General features: G+C 44.7%; 1 long non-coding RNA gene across 1 annotated transcript in view; it reads left to right on the plus strand.

Moving 5' to 3' along the window:
• The window catches only part of LOC138064233 (uncharacterized), a 55912-nt gene extending 50359 nt beyond the window's left edge, over positions 1 to 5553 (plus strand). The window contains exon 16 of the long non-coding RNA XR_011137515.1: positions 3340 to 5553. This is a non-coding gene — a long non-coding RNA (uncharacterized lncRNA). The remainder of the gene's footprint in view (positions 1 to 3339) is intronic.
• Positions 5554 to 18866: the final 13313 nt, after the last annotated feature.

Below are 18866 nucleotides of genomic sequence, written 5' to 3' on the forward strand. Positions count from 1 at the left end.
AATAAGTGTAACTAGCTTGCTCATTTCAACTTTCTGCCAGTCCCTTAAGGCACTGGCATCGGTCCTTCTGGTACCCGGAGCGCACTTGGGAATGTGTGTGAGCTTCAGAACACTGAATTCCTACTTCCCTGTATTTGAATGAAAGTCAGTCCTGTATTTTTCCCTAAAACATACAAAATGTCAAAATATATGACGGTCAGAATTAGAGCCCTTGATGCATTATTTATAGCCATTAAGACATGTCACAGCAATAGTACTACATCACAAAGGCTAAGAAGCTTGTATTTTGAAAGATCTTCAAATGGATATTTATATAATAATCATTGTGAAGGAGTGGGTGTGTTCTGCCAGGCAAACCTCCGTAAGTCACTTCTTTCTGCAATTGCCAGGACCTTTTCACAAAATGTTACAGGAATTCCTATGAAGCTGTTGCTATCTAGCCAGGAAAAAAAAAAATCTGCATTTTAAGAAGCAATTATTCATTCACATACTAGACTCTAAAGTTTTAAATGGCTGTGCATATGCTTCCGTTGTTCCCAAAGCTGCTGCATATGTTTGTTGAATTGGCCTTTGCAGTGGTTAGAGCTGGTCAAATACGGTTTTTTTGCAACTAAAAGGACAACAATCAGTTTTCTTTAAATAGCCCCCTCCCCCCCCCCAGCTGTATGATCCAGAGTTCCAGTGAATACAAATCTATGTTTAGGAGTTATCTTATCAAGTCTCTTCTTTAAACCCTTGCAGCACTGTAAAGGCAATATTCAAGATGCACAGCCTTAAAGAAGGTTACACCAAAGCCTATGAATGACAGGGATTTTGATTTAGAGACAGCAACATGAATAGCTGTTTACAGCTGTTGATAAGCCACTAGAAGACTTCCAAAGAAGTATCATAGGGCTTGGCTTTCACCGAGGAAAGCCACAGATTAACAAACTAGACCTTCTCTAGAAGCAGGATGGCCAAGCAGCACAGGGTCCATCTGCAGGTTTGCGGAGCGACTTTGCAGGGCAAGTGCAATAGGTGCCCCATGCCTGCCGTTGGACTTGCCCCACTGGCCACCGAGGCTCCAAGGGCTCCTGCGCTGACACGGTGCCGAGTACTAGAGGTAATAGCGAGAAGCACTTAGAAACACAGCCGTCATCCTTGTCGATTGTTTTGGTCAATTATTATTGAGTTGTGAAAACTAGACAGAGCAATCACCTTTATGGTTTGGAAATGTACGTGGTGCTGATGGGCATACATAAGTTCTGCCAGCGCCGTTCATTTCCTTTTCCTGCTTTTAGTGCTTCATAGCATCCTACAAAAATGCCGGTGGGTGATACAGAAGATAGAGCACAGAGGAGGGGGATGGTCTTAGCAAATGGGTGGTTTTAATATTTGTTTTTCTTTCTGTTTTTCTTTTTTTTTGGTCAAGCAACTGCGAATCAAAATCACATTATTTGATTAAAATGTCTTGCATATCATGCTGCATAACTGGTCCTATTGTATCTCCTTTAGCAGCGCGGAACACGTGTCAATTACTGTTTGCAGGTTTGGAGATGTATATATCTGTTACACCATCTTTCCTGAAAAAAAGGGGTTTGAAAATAAAAGTGTTTTCATTTACTTTATTAACATTATGTAAATGGCAACATAACTAGTGTTGATTTGCTGCCACTACCTTGGAAATATTTAAGCATTATTATAACTTAGCTCAACATTCCAGTTTTATCTCTGAAATTAATGCTTTTAGGCTCAATTTATGCCTGTCAACAAATAATGATCATAGATGTGAGCTGGCTCATAATCCAGAGGTACTAGGTTACAATGCGTTGCCATGGAAACTGTGTTTTATTGCATTTTCTCTACTTGATTTAAGACATTTGACAATCATAGCAACTGTTTGCCTGTCTTCCCACATCATAAAAAATTCAAAAACACAAACAACCAATAGGGGAAATTCATACAGTTCTTGGACCTCACTATAAAAATAAAAAAGAAATGACAACCTTATATTTAATGGGGACCTTTTGTGAATAGTTTATCTCACAGAGTGTCCAGGAGTGTTGGAAAATTCAATCAGTGGTTAGTCATCGAATGGACCTGTCTTGCCTGTGGTTCATTTTGTTTATTGCATCATATATCTTTTATGATCACTGGGACTTTAGCCTGAAACAGCATTTTCTTTAACAAGAGCCATGTTTCCTCTAACGTTGTTTATTGCATCTGAAACATTACTCTTTGAAACCACGGTGCATTTTCAATTGAGCAAAGGTCTGTAACGGAATACAGCATGTCTGTGTTTATTCAGGATCCTGAGAAAAAATATCCCAGTTCATGTAACATTAATCACTTTGCCAGTGTTCAGCTGAGGTCATTGCCACATTCCTAGCAGTATTAAGCCGAGTCAAGATTAATCACGTACATTAAACCCTGCAAGGAAAGCACGTGAAACGGATCTGAAATTAGACATTTGGTGAAGGACTAAGAGAGCACTGTAACAAAATATGTTAGCAGAGCTGTAGCAAGCTTTCAGAACGGTATGGGATTTTTCCCGCTGAGTTGGTGTCAGCTCATCTATATTTAAGGCTGTGTTGATGTCTCCTTTATTTAACCCGTTTTTTAGAAGTTTTAAATAAAACCCCTAAAATCCACTCTGGATTGTACAAGTGATTTCTCCCTTTTACTTATTCATATTTATTAAAAAATGCATTAATGCATTCTTATGTAACTCAAATTAGGCTTCTGGGATTTTTAAAAAACAGGTAGTAGAACCCTGCAATATTTTAGGACAGCAAAGTTAATAGTCAAAGGATATTTAAAATCAGTTACTGCATCAGTTACTGATGTATCCTTTCTATTCTTTTTGTATGCTTTTCTATTCTTTTTGTATGCACATACATTGGTACCATAGTGCTTCATATTTGATGCTGATGTCATTTAAAGTGGCTGCATGCTGCAAGTATAAACTATGCATTTTAAGCTAAGCCCTTATGTTCTACATGGTAGACTGTAACAATTCCTTTGTCCGTTCTTGTAAACTTCCATTAAACGTTTATTTTTAGTGCATTACACTGTCATAAAAGGGTAACTGAAGCATAAATAATTCCCGCTGAAAACCACAAGGAGAAAAACCTATAGTGACATGAGGTTTACAGTCAGTTATCTGTGTCTTGAGAATATATTGCAGTGTCAAAAACGCTAGATTCATGTTTAGAAAAATTAGGGAACTAAACAATTCAGCACTAGTGTTCAAAAGGAAACTAAACATCCTGAACTCCAAAGGCAAAAGTAAAGGAGGCAGTTTAACTTTCTTTTGCCTTTTTGCAGTGTCCTGGTAATAGCAAATGCTTTCTTTTTCAGTGAGAACAGAAAGTTTCTTCATGCAACCAGCCTCAAAAATCTAGACTTGCCCTAATTGTAGCTATAAGGTGGTGGCCTACCACAGAGTCACAGAGACTGAATGAAACATGCTCTCATCACACAAAACATGCTCCTGGCTGGGGCTAGAGGGAGTGCACATTGAAGGATATCCTCCTCTCCTTGTTGACAAGTCCCATATTCCCATAGTCCCATATTCCTTCCTTCTTTCGGCCACGTGCGGGAGGGATATCGCCTCATTGGGATCCTCGAGAGGAAAGTCTGATCCTGCAGAACGAGTAAGTGGCATCTCATCTTGGTGAAGACTCTCATCCTGAAAAGTATCACTGCCACCAAACTCCACAAGCCTTAGGCATTTCTTCAGGGTTCAGATGCTATTAAGTTTATTATCTCCTTCCCTATGAATCTTCACGGGCAAAAGTGGGCTCTGGTAGCTGACAAAGGCAGAAAGTAGAGGGATCTAACGCTTCCCAGCACTTAGAAGTAAACGTTCCTCCGACGGATCATCGGAGACAAGTCCTGCTGCTGTGAACCACAGGAGAACTGCTGTTGGGAGAGGACAGAAGAGTGCTAGATCTCCTCTTGCAAAAAGTTCTCCTTCATCTGGGTCCTTCATTTAGAAGCTTTGAAGCTTTTCATTTGATTTACTCAAATGTTCATGGACTACTCATTTTTGCCAGAGATCAGATTTGCTTATTCCTATGCTTTCTATATCAGGAGGCATTTCCACTGCTTTGGAAATGGAGCAGAAACAGAGAAGCCATGAGATAGCTTAATTTGGAAGTGTTGGCAATGTGGAAACACCAGATCAGGGGAAAAAAAGCTGGTATATGCTGTGGTACACATTTTTACAAGCAATGTAACTTCCCGGTGCCAGTCCACATATCAGGTGGTGTCAAGCTCAGCACCAAAGTGCTTTTTTCAGCACTTGTGGAATCTCCTTATGCTTAGTCAAATAGGTGTCTTTTTGCTGGGAATGAGAGAAGTGACAGCAAGAAGACTTCAAGAAGCGCTGAGGGAAGGGAAACTGTGGTGCCCTACTTTGTAGGGTATCTGGGGGCTGAAGGGAGTGAGAGAGTGAGCTCCCAAAAGGACCGGGCAGCTCACTAGTGTCCCTGTCCCCATAGCGCTAAGGAAGCTCACGTGCACATTCATCTTGTATTCCCACAAGCCTTGGTGGAAAAGTTCTAGTATTTTCCAGTAACAAATGTTTTTTGTCTCTAATACTAGAGATGACAGGAAAAGCTCAGTTTAAAAATCAACTTAGAAACTTCGGAAATAAGCCTTTCAGTTATATGAGCTTTCTAATTGAATCAGGTGACAAGCAGAGGGAATTCCATATGGCAAATGATATTTTTTGCTTTCTCTTATTTTTGTGTTGTTTTCCTCCCTGGAGCTCAGGCAGAGTGGGGAGAGAAAGAAGGTATTTCTGCTTCCTGTGAAGCAGTGGAAATTGGTCACAACCGAAGGCAGGAGACGCTTCTAGTAGCAATGAAATTTCTCAGGCATCTGGTTCGTGTGTCCTTTCCCACACTTGTGCCAAAGTGAGGTCTGGAAACAATTGTTATTCAGATCTGATTGGCATGTGCTCTTGGTATGCCTCCGTAGAATTAAGCATAGTCTTTTCCCAGTGGTCATCTGGGAGGTTTCTCTAATAAGTTCCCTTCTGTGCAGCAGCTTACAGCATTGGAAAAACGCCTGCTGTTTTCCTAGGACGTACTATAGCTGCGGCTTTTGTTGTTTGGATACAGGTCTGGTGTTCGCTGTAGGACTTTGGAACAAACTTTGGAACGAACCTGTGATGTTGTGGTAGGAAGTGGAATACATACACTGGGCATCTCCTAATGCAGATATTTATTGTGTGGTTTTCTGCAAGGGGAGGGATTTGGACCTGTTGAACAACGTGTCCTTTCCAGACCCATACTCTTATGTTCTCTTGCAAAACGGTAAGGAGTCCAGTGATTTAGATGGTGTTCCTGGTTCTGCCACAGCCTTCATGCACAATACCTGAGGTTGTATCCTTCCATACTATCTGTCTATCTAGCAATTTGTCTGCTGGAGATTTCTGTCATATTTAGGGGGGGGGGTCTCTCACATCCTCTGAAATGGTATATTATGAATATGTGCTCCAGAAAGAAATCATACTCTCTTATACTTGTACTGCTTGTAGAAAATAAAAGTTTAAGAAAACATTTTAAAAAACAGTTTTGCCCCCTCTTTTCTTCCTTTGAGAAATATTTGCTTCCAAAAACTTCATTAACGCAAGTTTGAAGTTGACTGCCAGGGCCTGGCATGCCTGCAGGATTCAAAATACGCGTGCCTCTGGAAAGGAGAATATATCGCTGGCTTTATCTGAGGCTAAATTGCACCAGTTACTGTCCCATTGGTTTTATGGGGTGCTGGGTTGGCAGTATGACTACAGTTAGAGTTCCACGATTGTAATAACCTGATACTGGTTTTCTGAGTTAATTCTTTATTTTTTTTCTGATTAATTGAATGATTGGTATCCCATTACTGAGTAACTTCATAGTAAACCTATGCCAGGCCAAGGAGTGGGGCTGTTGCTCAGAAATATTTCTCCATGCTTTAGAACTGAGAAGACAAAGTGAACGTGTCAAGAACGCCACTAAAGAGTTCTGATTTGGTTAAATTCAGAATGAGGAATAAGACTGTCAAAACTCTCTGTGCAAGGGAACGAAACTGTGGGTCCATGCCTGCCAGCGAAGGTGGCAGTGTAGTCCCAGACCGATGCACTGAGGGCCAAGGGAGATACAACACAAAGGAGTCCTCACGGGTGAGTCTGAGCCAGAGGTATGCAATGCTTTGACGAGTACGTAGCCTTCCCAGAAGACAGGGAGGAAGCCAGTGGGCAACGTGACAAGAAACCACGTGACTTTCTATCGGTCTCCTTGTTTCGGAAGGAACTCATACAGAGATTGACTTTGCTTTGGGTTTCTAAAATCGCCCACTGAGTTTCACTTAACACAAAAACACACAGATCAAGACAAGAAACAGTAGTTCTTGTAATTATTGTTTTGCTTCTACTTTATTACCAGTTTGGAGCATTCTTCTGGAGTCGATGGCCTGGCCCAGAATAGTCTGTGTGACTCTTCCAAAGGAGGTTTGTCCTCCAAACCCTTTACTGGCTTCAGGTCAGCTTATTATCTCATGCATTTGTTGATCTGACAGCCAAACCTCTTTGCTCTACTATCAAGGCATGTTTACTTCTCCTCTTCTTTTGCCTCTGATTTCCCATGTGTCCCTATGAGTCCATCTATACATCCCAGTTCCAACACCTTAATTTCTTTACTCTTTTATACAAGGAAACTGTTTTTGGCAAAGGAAGCTGTTGTGAATTTACAGCACACCCATTCTTCTGCACTGAATCCCTCACAGCATGGATGTGCTGAGGGCAGAGGCAGATTTCTCTTTTTTCTGCACTGCAGCCCTGCCGGTGCCTTCTGTCCCTAGCTACCAAAAATCTCTACCCATGACCATGCGCAAGGTGCTTTTGTGAGCGCGCTTTAGCCTGTTCCAGTCAAAATGAGCTGGAGTGGCTTATGGTTTAAATGCATTTTTTTGGCAATTCAGCTGGCATATCTGGTGACGGCTGCTGGAGAGACGTCTCTCTGTCCTTAGGGTACAGTAGATGAAACGGCGGAAGCCAATTTCATGGTTTTCTACCACTAAAAGGAGAGGTCCCGTCCCGCTCACCCCTCAATCTCTTGTCCCTCGCTCCCACCCGGCTGCTGGCCATGGCTCCCTCCCAGGGTGCGGGTGCCCCTCTCGCCTGATTCAGCTCACTGAGCCAGCAGCAAACCAACCCCACAAAAAGTCAATAGTTTTCTGTTGGCTGAACAAACCCCGCTGACTCGCCAAGGGGGTCAAAGGCGTGCCAGGGCTGTGGGATGGAGAAGATGAGACCACACAGCTGCGAAAGGCTGGGGTGGTGGTGGGGGGGGGGTGAGAAAACAGGGCCTGGGGCCTGGGCCTGCCCCTTTTGGCAGGAGCAAGCTGTTAGAGCAGCTCAAGTGTTTGGCCAGGCTGCACCTTGGCTGGGCACAAAGGATGCGCCCATGAGAAAGGCTGCAGCAAGCACCCTCGCTTGCTTTGCAGCGACTTCACTGCAGCCAGAGGTCTTTTGTTCCGTGTTTGTTCTCCAAATCCCCTCCCTGCAGGCAGGTAAGGGAAGTAGCTTCAGCCCATCTCCTTAGCATACCTATTGTCTGGTGCAAAGTACAGTCGTTGTGTTCAGCAAGCCTCCGCTGTAAGCGGGCCGGGAGAGACGGGTACCCGTTTGCAGGGGCCCAGCAAACCCCTGCTCTTCCCACGTTCTCCCCAGCTCCCCATCCGTGCCTTACGTCAGGGTTCAAAACATTAGGCTTTGACTAGGTGGGAGGAAGGCTTGCCAGGAAACAACTTCTGGCTGACTGCACGTGCATTGCCCAGCAGAACCCGTCGGGCGCCTTATCTAATTAATTCTGTAATTAACGGGCACTGCCCAGTTTGGGAGAGATGTGCCTTTTTGGGGGAGCACAAGTAATGCCAGTGGCTGGGAGAGCAAACGTGTTTTTGAATTAAGTTCCCAGTGAGCAAGTTTGACCTGATTCCCTCTAGTAGTTAGCAAGCATATTCTGCTAGGCTCGGTGGCTGAGCAGCAGTGGAGGCAGGTTCAGGATACGACCATGAGGCTGTAAACAGCCGTGCTGATAAAATGGGGTTATTCCCTAAGTCTACATGACTTGCTTGTTGTCGCTGTATTCCCATGTCTCCTCCCAGAAGTTACTAAACCTCAACTCTGCCAGCTGAGCTCAGAAAAGCCCTCTACAACTTGCTCAGGCCTAAGTGGGTTCAACTAACTTAAACAGTGTGAGTAACAGGAGTTCTGCTACTCTCTCTCATTTTGATTGAAACGGTCTAGGGCGCGTTCAAATAAGTAGTTGCATAGGCAGTTTGGAGCAGAGGGAGGGAGAGTGCAACATGCTCTCCCATAACCCTGGCAGGTTATGGGTGGTCTCTCTTCCCCTGGCATAGCCGTCTGCAGGGTGAACGTCTGTCTCTACCCCTCCAGTCTCTTGGGGAGATCTCCAGTGATGTCTTCAGAGTTAGAAACTTTTAAGAAGCGATTAGATGTGTATTGAATAAGCCATTAAAACATCATTTCATTTTAATGATTTGTATCTGCAAGAGGATGTAAATTAGTAATGGCCTATTAAACTTTACCATTTAAGGTATTCAAAAAAGACCTGTGAATGCTAGATTTAAAAAATGATGTACATATACATACCTACATACATATACATATATATATGTATACACACACACACACACACACACACACATTCACGCATATGCACACGCTCATGTTACTGCAAGAACTGAAATCAGTTTGAGGGTTTTGGCCTCATAAAAGAAATGGCTCACACATGTTGTCCAGCTTGAAAGTTTCCAAGAGAGCTGATTGCCAACAATTATTTTATATTTTATGATGCATTCTTTCTCTCTATATTTGGGTTTGTTCATATGGAGTGCTCAGTTCCATACAAAGGTTCGTAGAAGCTGGAATTCCTAGATCCCTCCTGAAAGCTTGTTATTAGGGAGGCTACTTGAAAGTACTTTCCATAGCTGCTGGCTGCTCCTGAAATGCATAACAACAAGCTTTCTCTGAAAAAAAGGAAAATCTTAAAAAGAAAAAAAAAATTGAGAGGACACTAATTTTCCTCATTCTGAGTAGGAGGTGTAATGTCTTTATAAAGTAATAATTAAAAGAAAAACAATTACTGGTGCCTTATCTGGACCTTGCAGCTGTACTTCCCCCTTTTGCATTAGCAGAGTGTGTTCTAAGGTTATGACAAACCATGAAAATTGCATCTTAAGAGGAGTTTTATTCTTTTTCCTAGGATTTGATTGAAACAGACAGCTACATTTTGTGTATATATAATTAGGCAGTAAAATAGGCTTTGAAGGCAGATTTCTGTTTAGTATGTGAGTCACACGCACAACAGTCTTTCATTCAGCAACCAAAGACTGATCTTTTTAATGCCTCAACTCGCTCAACATGTTTTCTGAATGCTACATCTTGCAGGAAGAAAAAAAAAAAAGAGAGAGAGAGAGAGAGAGAGAGAGAGAGAGAGAGAGAGAGAAGAAAAAAATAAAAAAATTAGCCTTTAAGCCATATTTCGCTCTCATTTTTCCCCCCTTCCCCAAATGAAAAACAATCTGAAAAGCCAATCTAGCTAGTCTGCGGTGATTTAACCTTATGACAAACTGATTTTTATCGTCTTTCTTTCCAGATTGTTGTCCAGGGCAGCACTGAATGCTGCACCAGCTCTAGGCGTATCTAATCCCTCTCATAAAAGGCCATTGTGGTAGTAAAACTGAGACCAATGGCTTTTTCATTCTCCACCTCTCAGCACTCCAAAGTAATGGCATTGGGGTCTCCTCTTCATGTTTTTCTTTTCAGATGCATAGTTTCTCCTTTTAATAAGGCTAAAATAGGGAGAAATAAAAGGAACACAATCACATTCTCCTCAAAGCTCTTTCTATAAATACCTTCTGGAGAACTGAGTTTAGGAATAACTATCTGCAATCTGAGTTGTTGTGACGTTATGTGTGAATGCAGGAATGTACCCCTGGAATTTTCTGATCAGTCTGAAATGTGTGAACATGTAAAAACGTTGGGCAGATAATACTCGGGGCTTCATATTTTCTGCTTAGGGCCACATGCTGCCATTCTTCCTCACGTCAAAGCCGGTGGAACTGCTGATGTGATGTGTCGTGCTCGGCGTCAGCACAGTTCTCACACCTAGTCCTCAGGAACATGGCGAAAGCCATTGCCCGCTTATCTGATGCATTTGCAATGCGTTCTTGCTAACAGTATTTTCTCCAGAAAAGACAAATTGTAACCTAGTTTTAGCACACAGAACACATAAGAACGTTAGGCACCCAGTATTTTCCTGGAAAAGTGCACTTTTTTTTTCTCAAAAGCCTGGACCTCGGTGTTTAAATGTTTTTATTAATAATATGCTAACAGATTATATTTCAGAACTAATTCACCATTTTGAACAGCAGTACAAGAGAAAGTTGGTCTGCATTTGATCACAGATTTTCAGTTGACCTCACAAGAATGCTTTTAACCAGCAAAATACAGAGCGCTAGATAAAAAGATTTATGGCTACGCATAGTTCACGCAAACTCATTTCTCCAAATTGAAACAGTGTATTTTAGTACTTCTTATTAATATCAGCATAATTAAAGGTGTCTTTTAATATCACCATTAAAAATAAAAACCAACAACCCTGTTTAAAAGCTATAGAACTTTGCTCAAGGCAAAATTTTAACCTGTTTTAATTCTGAGGGCATTATATTTGAGCACTTGAAATCACAGAAGTGTAAAATTAGAAAGCAAGATTTTTATGCAGATGTGCATTTATGTGTTCCTAAATTTCAAATGCGGGACAGAAAGGGAAGGGGCAGTATATGCTCTGCAGAATACTATTCCATAGTCTAGAGTACGGTATAATTCATAAGTATCTGTGCCCTTTAAGTACAATGTGGAGATCTTCTGTTAGGCATTCTTGATGAATAGGAGCTAGAAGGCGCTCTGGTGAAGCAATGGAGGAAAGATCCTCATGGAATTTCTACCAGGTTCTTTTTCTGGTATTTCTATTAGAAGAAAGCTGAAAAAAATAGCGTTTCTGGTTCCAGGACACCGCAGACCACCGCAGGCTCCATAAGGATCTCTGGGCATCTCCTAACGAGTCAGACTTCTTTAACCGGAAATAGGAGGTGCATTCAGAGGCCTTGTGGGCTCGGAGGATGTTGGGGATGGATCCTGTGCATCAGGCCTCTTTTCACGCCCCTGTCACTATTGAGGGAGCAAGGCACAAAGTCTGCAGTCATCCCCCCTTAGAGAGTTTGAAACAGTCTTTACACAAAAATAGATGCAGGTGAGAGCTCAGTGTGATTGTTTGGACTGTAGGCCAAGCCTTTGCAGTAGGCCCATAGAAGAGAGCAGTTGCAGGCACCAAAGGTCTGCTTTTATAGTAGTTATTTACTATACACAATTGTAAAGCTAATGCAGATGTTCTTAATCACGTTACACTTGATCTCCACATGCCTAACAAACACAGCTCTCAAAGCACCCTGTAAGTTAAGTAATCACTGTTACACCAAATTAGGACGGAGGAAGCAGAAGCAGTGAGAAGACCCACAGATTTGAAAGGCTAGACTGTGCAGAGGCTCACCAGCTTCCTAGACAGATCAGCTGCTCTTTGAGTCCCACATGAACAGTGGCAGCTTCAGTGCCTGCCGCTGTTTTAAAACAGAGACACAAGTAATGCACTCAGGATAGCACTACAATCCTATCTTTCTTTGCTAGTAAGAAGAATGATCAGCCGGTGATGGTGCTTGTTGTTTGTTTGCCTTACAGTTATGGCTGGAAACACTAGCTAAATTTCACAGCCTCTGCTGTGCTACAAGTCCTAGGCATTACACCAAGGAGCATAACAAGCCTGCCAGCGAGTTGTACTCACACCGCAGATTGACAGGGTAAGACATCGTTAATGCCTTTTTGAATGCTGGATGACTTCTTCTGCATTTGTGGATGCTTTAGTGCCTTTTGTGGAAAATTCTCACAGTGTTCTGCTCTTTTTGTGACTAGGCGTGCCTTACCACTGGACTGCTAAAGCAAGGCACTCCTTGGAAGTTTCTCCTCTCGTTTTCTCTTCATTCATCAGGCTTCTCCTCTCTTAAAATTAAACTTTTGCAATCATATCTCCACAAATAGTAACTGAAGGCGGGATGGGCCTTCTCCTCAAATACCATCAGTGCAGTTCTGCAGTGTTTCGGGTAGCTCCACAGAGCATATAAGCCTAGAAAGTGAATAATGCCTCTTCTGATTCAGGCTTCCTTTTTGATAAAAAATTTAACTGTGATATTTTTGGGTGAGGAATTAAGGAAGTTTTTATCTACCTGCATGAGTTTTGTTCCTTTTCAAGGCAAGATGACTGAGTCGCAGAGACAGGTACCATGACCTTCCTGAGGTCACACAGTAACCACAAGACATCTAAGGAAAGTACCCCAATTCCCCATCCTCTGCACTAATGAGCGCATTATTCCACCTCTGTATTTACACTGTCCTTTTTCTCTGTCTCCCTCTCTTAGGCTCAAGTCCCTCTCTCCTTTTTCTTCTACTGTCTGACCTCTGTGTCCACATACTGCTTTTCCAGAAGGTCCCTTCTTGTACCCTTGAGGATACATAGGTCTCTGTGTATCTCCCTTCGTGCCCCAGCACAGCAAAGGAAACAGCAGGGGAGTCAGGAAAGCAAGAAGCCACAGTTGCCTGCTCTGGCGCCCATACAGCACCGCTTAGGAATATTCTCTTCAGTTGTAGCTCCAGTGGTCCACGTACTTCATTTATTACTATGTCTCTCACCCTGATTATCAAGATCTCAAGCATTCGTCTTGTCCTAGAGCGTTTCCTTTCTCCTTCCACACCTCTGCAGTCTTTAAATCTACAGTTGTCAACTCCCAAGCACGTTCCGATAACTTCTTTGGTGAGTTTTCAGCGTCATTCCTCTTCCAACTTCCTTCTGTCAAAAATGAAGCAGCGTGTTGCCTCGTTCCTCCTAACTGTGGCCGTGGCAACTTTCACAGATTCATTCCTCATTTTGCCAGCCAGTGCACACACTGCCTCTTCGTCATCATTACCTTACTCCTAATATACTATCTGATTTTATCTCTGGCTCGTTCCAGCTGCTTATCCAGCGTCAGACCTCTGCCTAGTCTCTCTCCTTTTCACATTGGACAACAAATCCCTCTCACCCCAGCTTCCACTGCAGACTGCTTCTGCCTAATTGACTATTTCTCTGCAAATTCCATTTCAAGACTCATCTTCTCTCTCCCTGGCCTATGACTCCTAGCCTTCTCTCTAATAAAACAATCTAATCCTATTCCCCAAACCTCAGTTTCATTTCCTCATGCTCATTTGTTCTCTTTGAAAATCTGAAGTATGGCACCCAGCCACTGGCCTTTTGTACGTTTTTCACCTTAGCACTACTATAATGTGGATGCTGCCCAGATAAAATACTGTACCTTCATCCATCATTTGTATTACAAATTATAATTGACTGTGAAACGTTATGCTAGTTTGTATGAAAGAAGCTGTAAAAAAATATATTGTGTAATAGACTATTAAGGCTATGACAAAAGGCTGTAACAGATTTTAACATGTCGCCTGTTTCTCATCTCGCACAGTCTATTAAGCAAGAAATACACGTTTTTTAGTAGTATCTGAATGTTTACACAACACACTACATAAATAAATAATCTGTTGTTTAAATTACTGGGCAGAAATTGAGTGTCTCTTTTGCAAACTGAAGGCTATACCCGTGTCTAGGTCAAAGGTTTGTAGTTCAAATTCTACAGCAGGATTTCACGGAGCTGCTAAGTTAAGAGATGGGAAAGACTTAGTAGGTCATTCAGTCCATTCTAATGCCAAAATAGACTCATTCCCCATAGTACATTTTTAATGCTTTTTCCAGCCTAGTTTTAAAGTCCCAAGCAATGGGACTTAACAACTTCCTTTGGGACCTTATTTATTTCACTGATTAGCACATTTTACTGTTAGGATTTTTTTTTAGCTTAAACTTTTTCTTTCTTGTTTTATCCTCCTTGCTCTTAGAAAGGCAGGTTCTGTCCTGTCTACCTTTTGCACTCTCTATCTTCAAATACACACACACACACACACACAGACACACACAGAGTCTTTCATAAATCATTCCCTCTAATTGCCAGGTCATTTTTTGTTGCTCTTCTATAACCACCACAGTGGTACTTTGTTTCCATATATAACATATATCTGTGTGCTGAACCATGACAGATACTGACCTTTAGATTAGATATCCAACCGAGAGTTCTTGTGAGTATGCAGATGGATGTAAAGGAGTCTATGGACTGCTCTAAAGAAAACATTGTTAGCGTTGCCTTTCAGAAAAAGTAGTATCTAACATAAGTACTTGCCATGTGTATAATGACTCGCCTGCATGTTTGTATCACCAGTTCCCACAGTCCAGTCTATGGACCGTTGGCAGTCTGCAGAGCCATAATAAAGGAACCACAGCTAATTTGCAGAGCCAGTAATGTTTGCCCACATCAGTTAAAAGTTAGATCCTAAGACTGCAGGATAGGCGACAATAAATTTGGGGGGTTTTGCTAATTTGCTAATCAGATTTTTTTTTTCGAGCAGTATTAGAGTTTCCAGTGTACTGCTTTCAAGACTGCTGTGCGCAACCTTGTGCTTTGCAAAAATGTTACATACAAGAGAAATGCTATTCTCTGTCTAGCAAATTAACCGGACAACTAAATCCTCAAGAGAAGTAGAATTTTTGTTCTCTCTTTAGTGCAAAGGTAAAGAAAGAAGAATGCTGGTTTAATCACTGTGGACGTGCCACGTTTACTATAGAGATTGCCAGCACATACATGCGCATCTCCACTCGCCCAACATGAAATTGAGGAACAAAGGGTGCAGTTGGAAGACATCTCCCGAGGAAAAGTAATGAAGACCCAGCTGGAAATGACGGTGAGACTATCTGGCACTTTGAAACATGAATACATTGAACACCACTGATTTTAAAGTTGGTCCTTTCCGCGGGATACGAGTAAGAACTAAAGCAGCAGCCCTTCCAAAAGGTGTCCGCTGGGAAAACTTGACTTGACCCTACGTCTGCCCCGTGAACGTTGCCGAAGGACGCAGGGGCCGGGGGCGGCGGGAGTATTAAGTGCAACCGGGCGGCGGCGCGGAGCCGGGCGCGGAGCCGGGCGCGGAGCCGGGCGCGGAGCGGCCGCCGAACCCCCGCGGCCAGGCTCAGCCAATGAGGAGGCGGGAAAGCACATTTCCCTCGTGGTGATTGGCTGCTGTGCCCGGCCCCGGCCCCGGCCCCGGCCCCGGCCCCGGCCCCGCGGGCGAGGCGGGCAGCGGGGAAGCGACTTTCCGCTGCTCTGCTTCTCGCTAAACGTTCTCGGACCGATGGCACTGATTTTATCTGGTTGCACAGGCTGTTCTGGGAGGAGGGAAAAGGAGCGTTTGCTCCTGACAAGCGTGTTTTTTAAACCGTCGAGGAGTGTAAGATAAGAGCCTCGCGTTGCTTTTGCTAAAAATAGGCGTTTGCTGGTAATTTTTCTTAGCGTATATGGTGCGAGTGTCTGGCAAGATAAAAGAAAAAAAAAAGCCTGAGGCTTTCTTTGAGATTATTAGCGGTCTGCAGCTGCATTAATTAGAAAGGGATTTCCCATTTTAGACAAACATCACTAATTTATTGGCCTTCTGTCTGTCTTGTAAAACGTACACGAGTACGAAGTTGTAATTGAATTTGGCGAGCAGGCAGAAATTAATGAAGGCAAAAAAGCCACTAAATCATACAACGGGCGTTGGCTTCCTTTCGAAATAAGGACATTTCCACCCTGACGAGAAGTTACGAGTTAAGTAGTCTTTTTGCAGCTGCTTATGGGAGGTGACTGCTGCAGATGCACCCTCAGGCCTGTGAGCGGGCTTGCTCTGATTTCTGCCTCAGCAATAGGTAAATGAAAGCCGCTCTTCACTAATCAATGCAGTACATTGGACAGCCTCTTTTGCTGTATAGACCTATGCAAAAGCCAGAAGGGAGAGGGGAAGGGGGTCTCTCTTCTGAGGATCGTGATCTAAGGAAGTGCGTGAAGATATTTTACCCAGGAATTGGCGGCTGCGGTTGCAAAAAGGCTCCTTCACTGACCGTTGCTTTGAGGAATTAAAAGGATGGTGTAGTGCAGATAAAGCAGAGGCATTTTTGCAGTCTCTCCCAGTGACCGTTCCTTGGCTGGTTAACAGACCAGCTATTCAGAAGCAATTTTCTTTGGGCTGAAATTATGTGCTGACCGTAGCAGATCACTTCCCATAATAACCCTTCCCCCACCCAATGCTAAATACAATCTGTCTCCTACTCACTGTATAATAATGTGAAAATGACTGTAATTTTGCAGGCGAGAAGCAGCCCAAAGTGAAACGTGTCTAAACAGAGGTCGATTTTGAGAGATCAGGGATATTACCTAAATCTGGAAAATACATATTGTTAAAAAAAAAAAAAAAGCAACAGTCACGGGCAACTAAGCAGCATAAAAAGTAAGCCTGGTGTCGCTGATGTTAAAAATCCTCGCTAACCACCCAGCAACATCACCTCAGAGTTACCCTGGCGAGCCTGCCATTTGCGGTACCCTGTAGCTTGTTCCCCTCGCGTGGCGAAGGCCTTGGCGCAAGCGGCCATCCCCCATACGGGGATCAGCGTCACCGGCCCGCGTGCGGACCCTGCGCCCCCCGCGAACGAGCCTTGGCCGGTCGCAGGCCCAGGCCGTCGCCTAGGCCAGGCCAGCCAGCTTCTCGGGCAGCGTTTTTTTGTTGTCCTAAACACCAGCCGTGTTGGTTTTCTTTTCGTAATCACTGAAAAATTTAACGTGATCAAGGGCCTGTCTGGCAACGGGAGTTATCGGTGCTAATAAGCCCTTGGTTATCAGCCCCGAGGAGGGAGTGTTTCTACCCCAGAAGGGGAGCGTGGATTGCTCTGGGTGATTTCCAAGCGCCCCCAGCACCCGCTGGCTGCCCCACAGCCTTTGCCCTGGGGCTGGGGTGACCCTTAGCTGGGGTCCAGGGGCAGCGGGTGCCTCCCGAGGGCCCTCTGGCTGTGGGGGGCGGGGGGGGGGCAGCGAGGCACAGCGCCACGGGGCCGCTTGGCCCCCCCAAAACCGTGTCGTTTTCCCCCGTGCCCCTGCAGCAAGCAGGTTTAGGTGGTTTTCCCGCTCGGCGCATCCTCCGCTAATCACGCCTTTGATGGAAAGTGTGTAACGCGGGGACGCTAATGCCCATAATTTGCTCAGCTGGATGAAATCCAAAGGTGTATTTTGTCACACTGTCATGTGCGCGCGGGGGACACTGTAAACGCCGCGCTGCGACTTCTCTCCGGAAACCATGACTCGGGCAACGCTTGCGTTTTGGCGAGAAAAATATCCCCCACACACACTTATCGATTTTCACAGGGAGATCATTGAGAGCGAAATTTAAAAAAAGAAAAGAAAAGAATCCCCCCCCCTCCCCGTGCCTCCGTATGACAAATAAAGGGGGCCGAGCCCCCCCCCCCCGGCCTGCCGCGCGGGCGCGGCGGTTAAGGCCGTTGGAGAGGGCGGCGCGCGGGCACCAACGGCCGCCGCCGGCGCGAGGCAGGGGCAGCACCAGCGGGGACAGGGACGGCGGCAGGTCCCCGCCCCACGTGTCCCGGGTGGCACCGGCGGCGGGGAGCGGGACAAGGACAGGGCCGTGTCCCCGCCCCACGTGTCCCGGGTGGCGGGGAGGGGGGGTGCACACGTGGCCCCGGGCCCGCCCCCGCGGCGCGCGAAGGGTTAAGCGCAATTTGCAGTGCTGTAGCGTAATGGCTCCCAACCTAAACAAAAGGAATGATTAAGGGGGATATTTTCGAGCTACACAAAGCCCGATAGGGAAGATTTGTGTTACTAATTCCTGTGAAAGGATGTTCACGTGGTAGTTATATGGTCGCTTGCATTCACAGTTCGGTGCTTGCAGCAGTAAATCAGGAGGCTGGAAACAAAAGGGTTATTTTCTGCTCCCCCTCCTCCTGCAAATAAATAAATAAATAAATATATAAAGCCCGACCTGCCTAACTTAAGCCATATTGTAAAAATGATCATGCAATAAAATAGGTGTGGAGGGGAGCGGGGTGAAGCTAAGAAATAGGGCTGATGTGCGCAGGCTGCAGTACCTCGGTGTCTCTCAGAGCAGAGGTGGGGGGGGGCCTGCCGTGCCCTGAACCTCCCTTCAGCCCCTTCCTTCAGACACTGTTTGCTTTTCTCCTTCGCTAAGCACGAAAATAATCGCACATGTGTACTGCCAGCCCTCTCTCGCTGGGTTCAAGCTGTTATAATTTTGAATGAGGGGGCATTTAAAAATTATGAGTGAGACTCTAAATTGCCTCTTTGAAACCGGCACAGAAAAATCATTCATCATCGCTTCGAAAACTGCCCTGAAATTAAATTAAAATGAAATGAAGGAGTCTTCCTCCCAACGTGTGAGTCTTGGCAGAGCTGCTCTCCACCTTGGTTTTCCCTTTTTTTTTCCCCCCTCCTCCCTCTCTCTCTCTCTCTCTTTTAAGCACTATGTAGGCTAATGCCGTAATTGAAATGGGAAACATGATTTGTATCTCGCTGCAGCAGGAGGCTGCCTACTGTAGCACTGGGGGTAGTCGGAGGGTTGCAGAACGCGGGGCTGTGTGTGTGTGTGTGTGTGTGTGTGTCACCCCCGCCGGCAGGCAGGAGGAGCGGCGGGCCAATCAGAGGGCCCGGTTTCATAAAAGCTGGTCTCTGATTGGCCGCGTGGGGAAGGGCATTGGGAACAAAGAAAAGTCCCTTTCAGGTAGGGAGCCGGAGCCGGCTCCCGCTGCCCCTCCTCCGCTGCCGGCCGCGGCCGCTGC

This window comes from Struthio camelus, chromosome W, assembly GCF_040807025.1.
Source record: "Struthio camelus isolate bStrCam1 chromosome W, bStrCam1.hap1, whole genome shotgun sequence".
In the NCBI taxonomy this organism is placed as follows: Eukaryota; Metazoa; Chordata; class Aves; order Struthioniformes; family Struthionidae; genus Struthio; species Struthio camelus.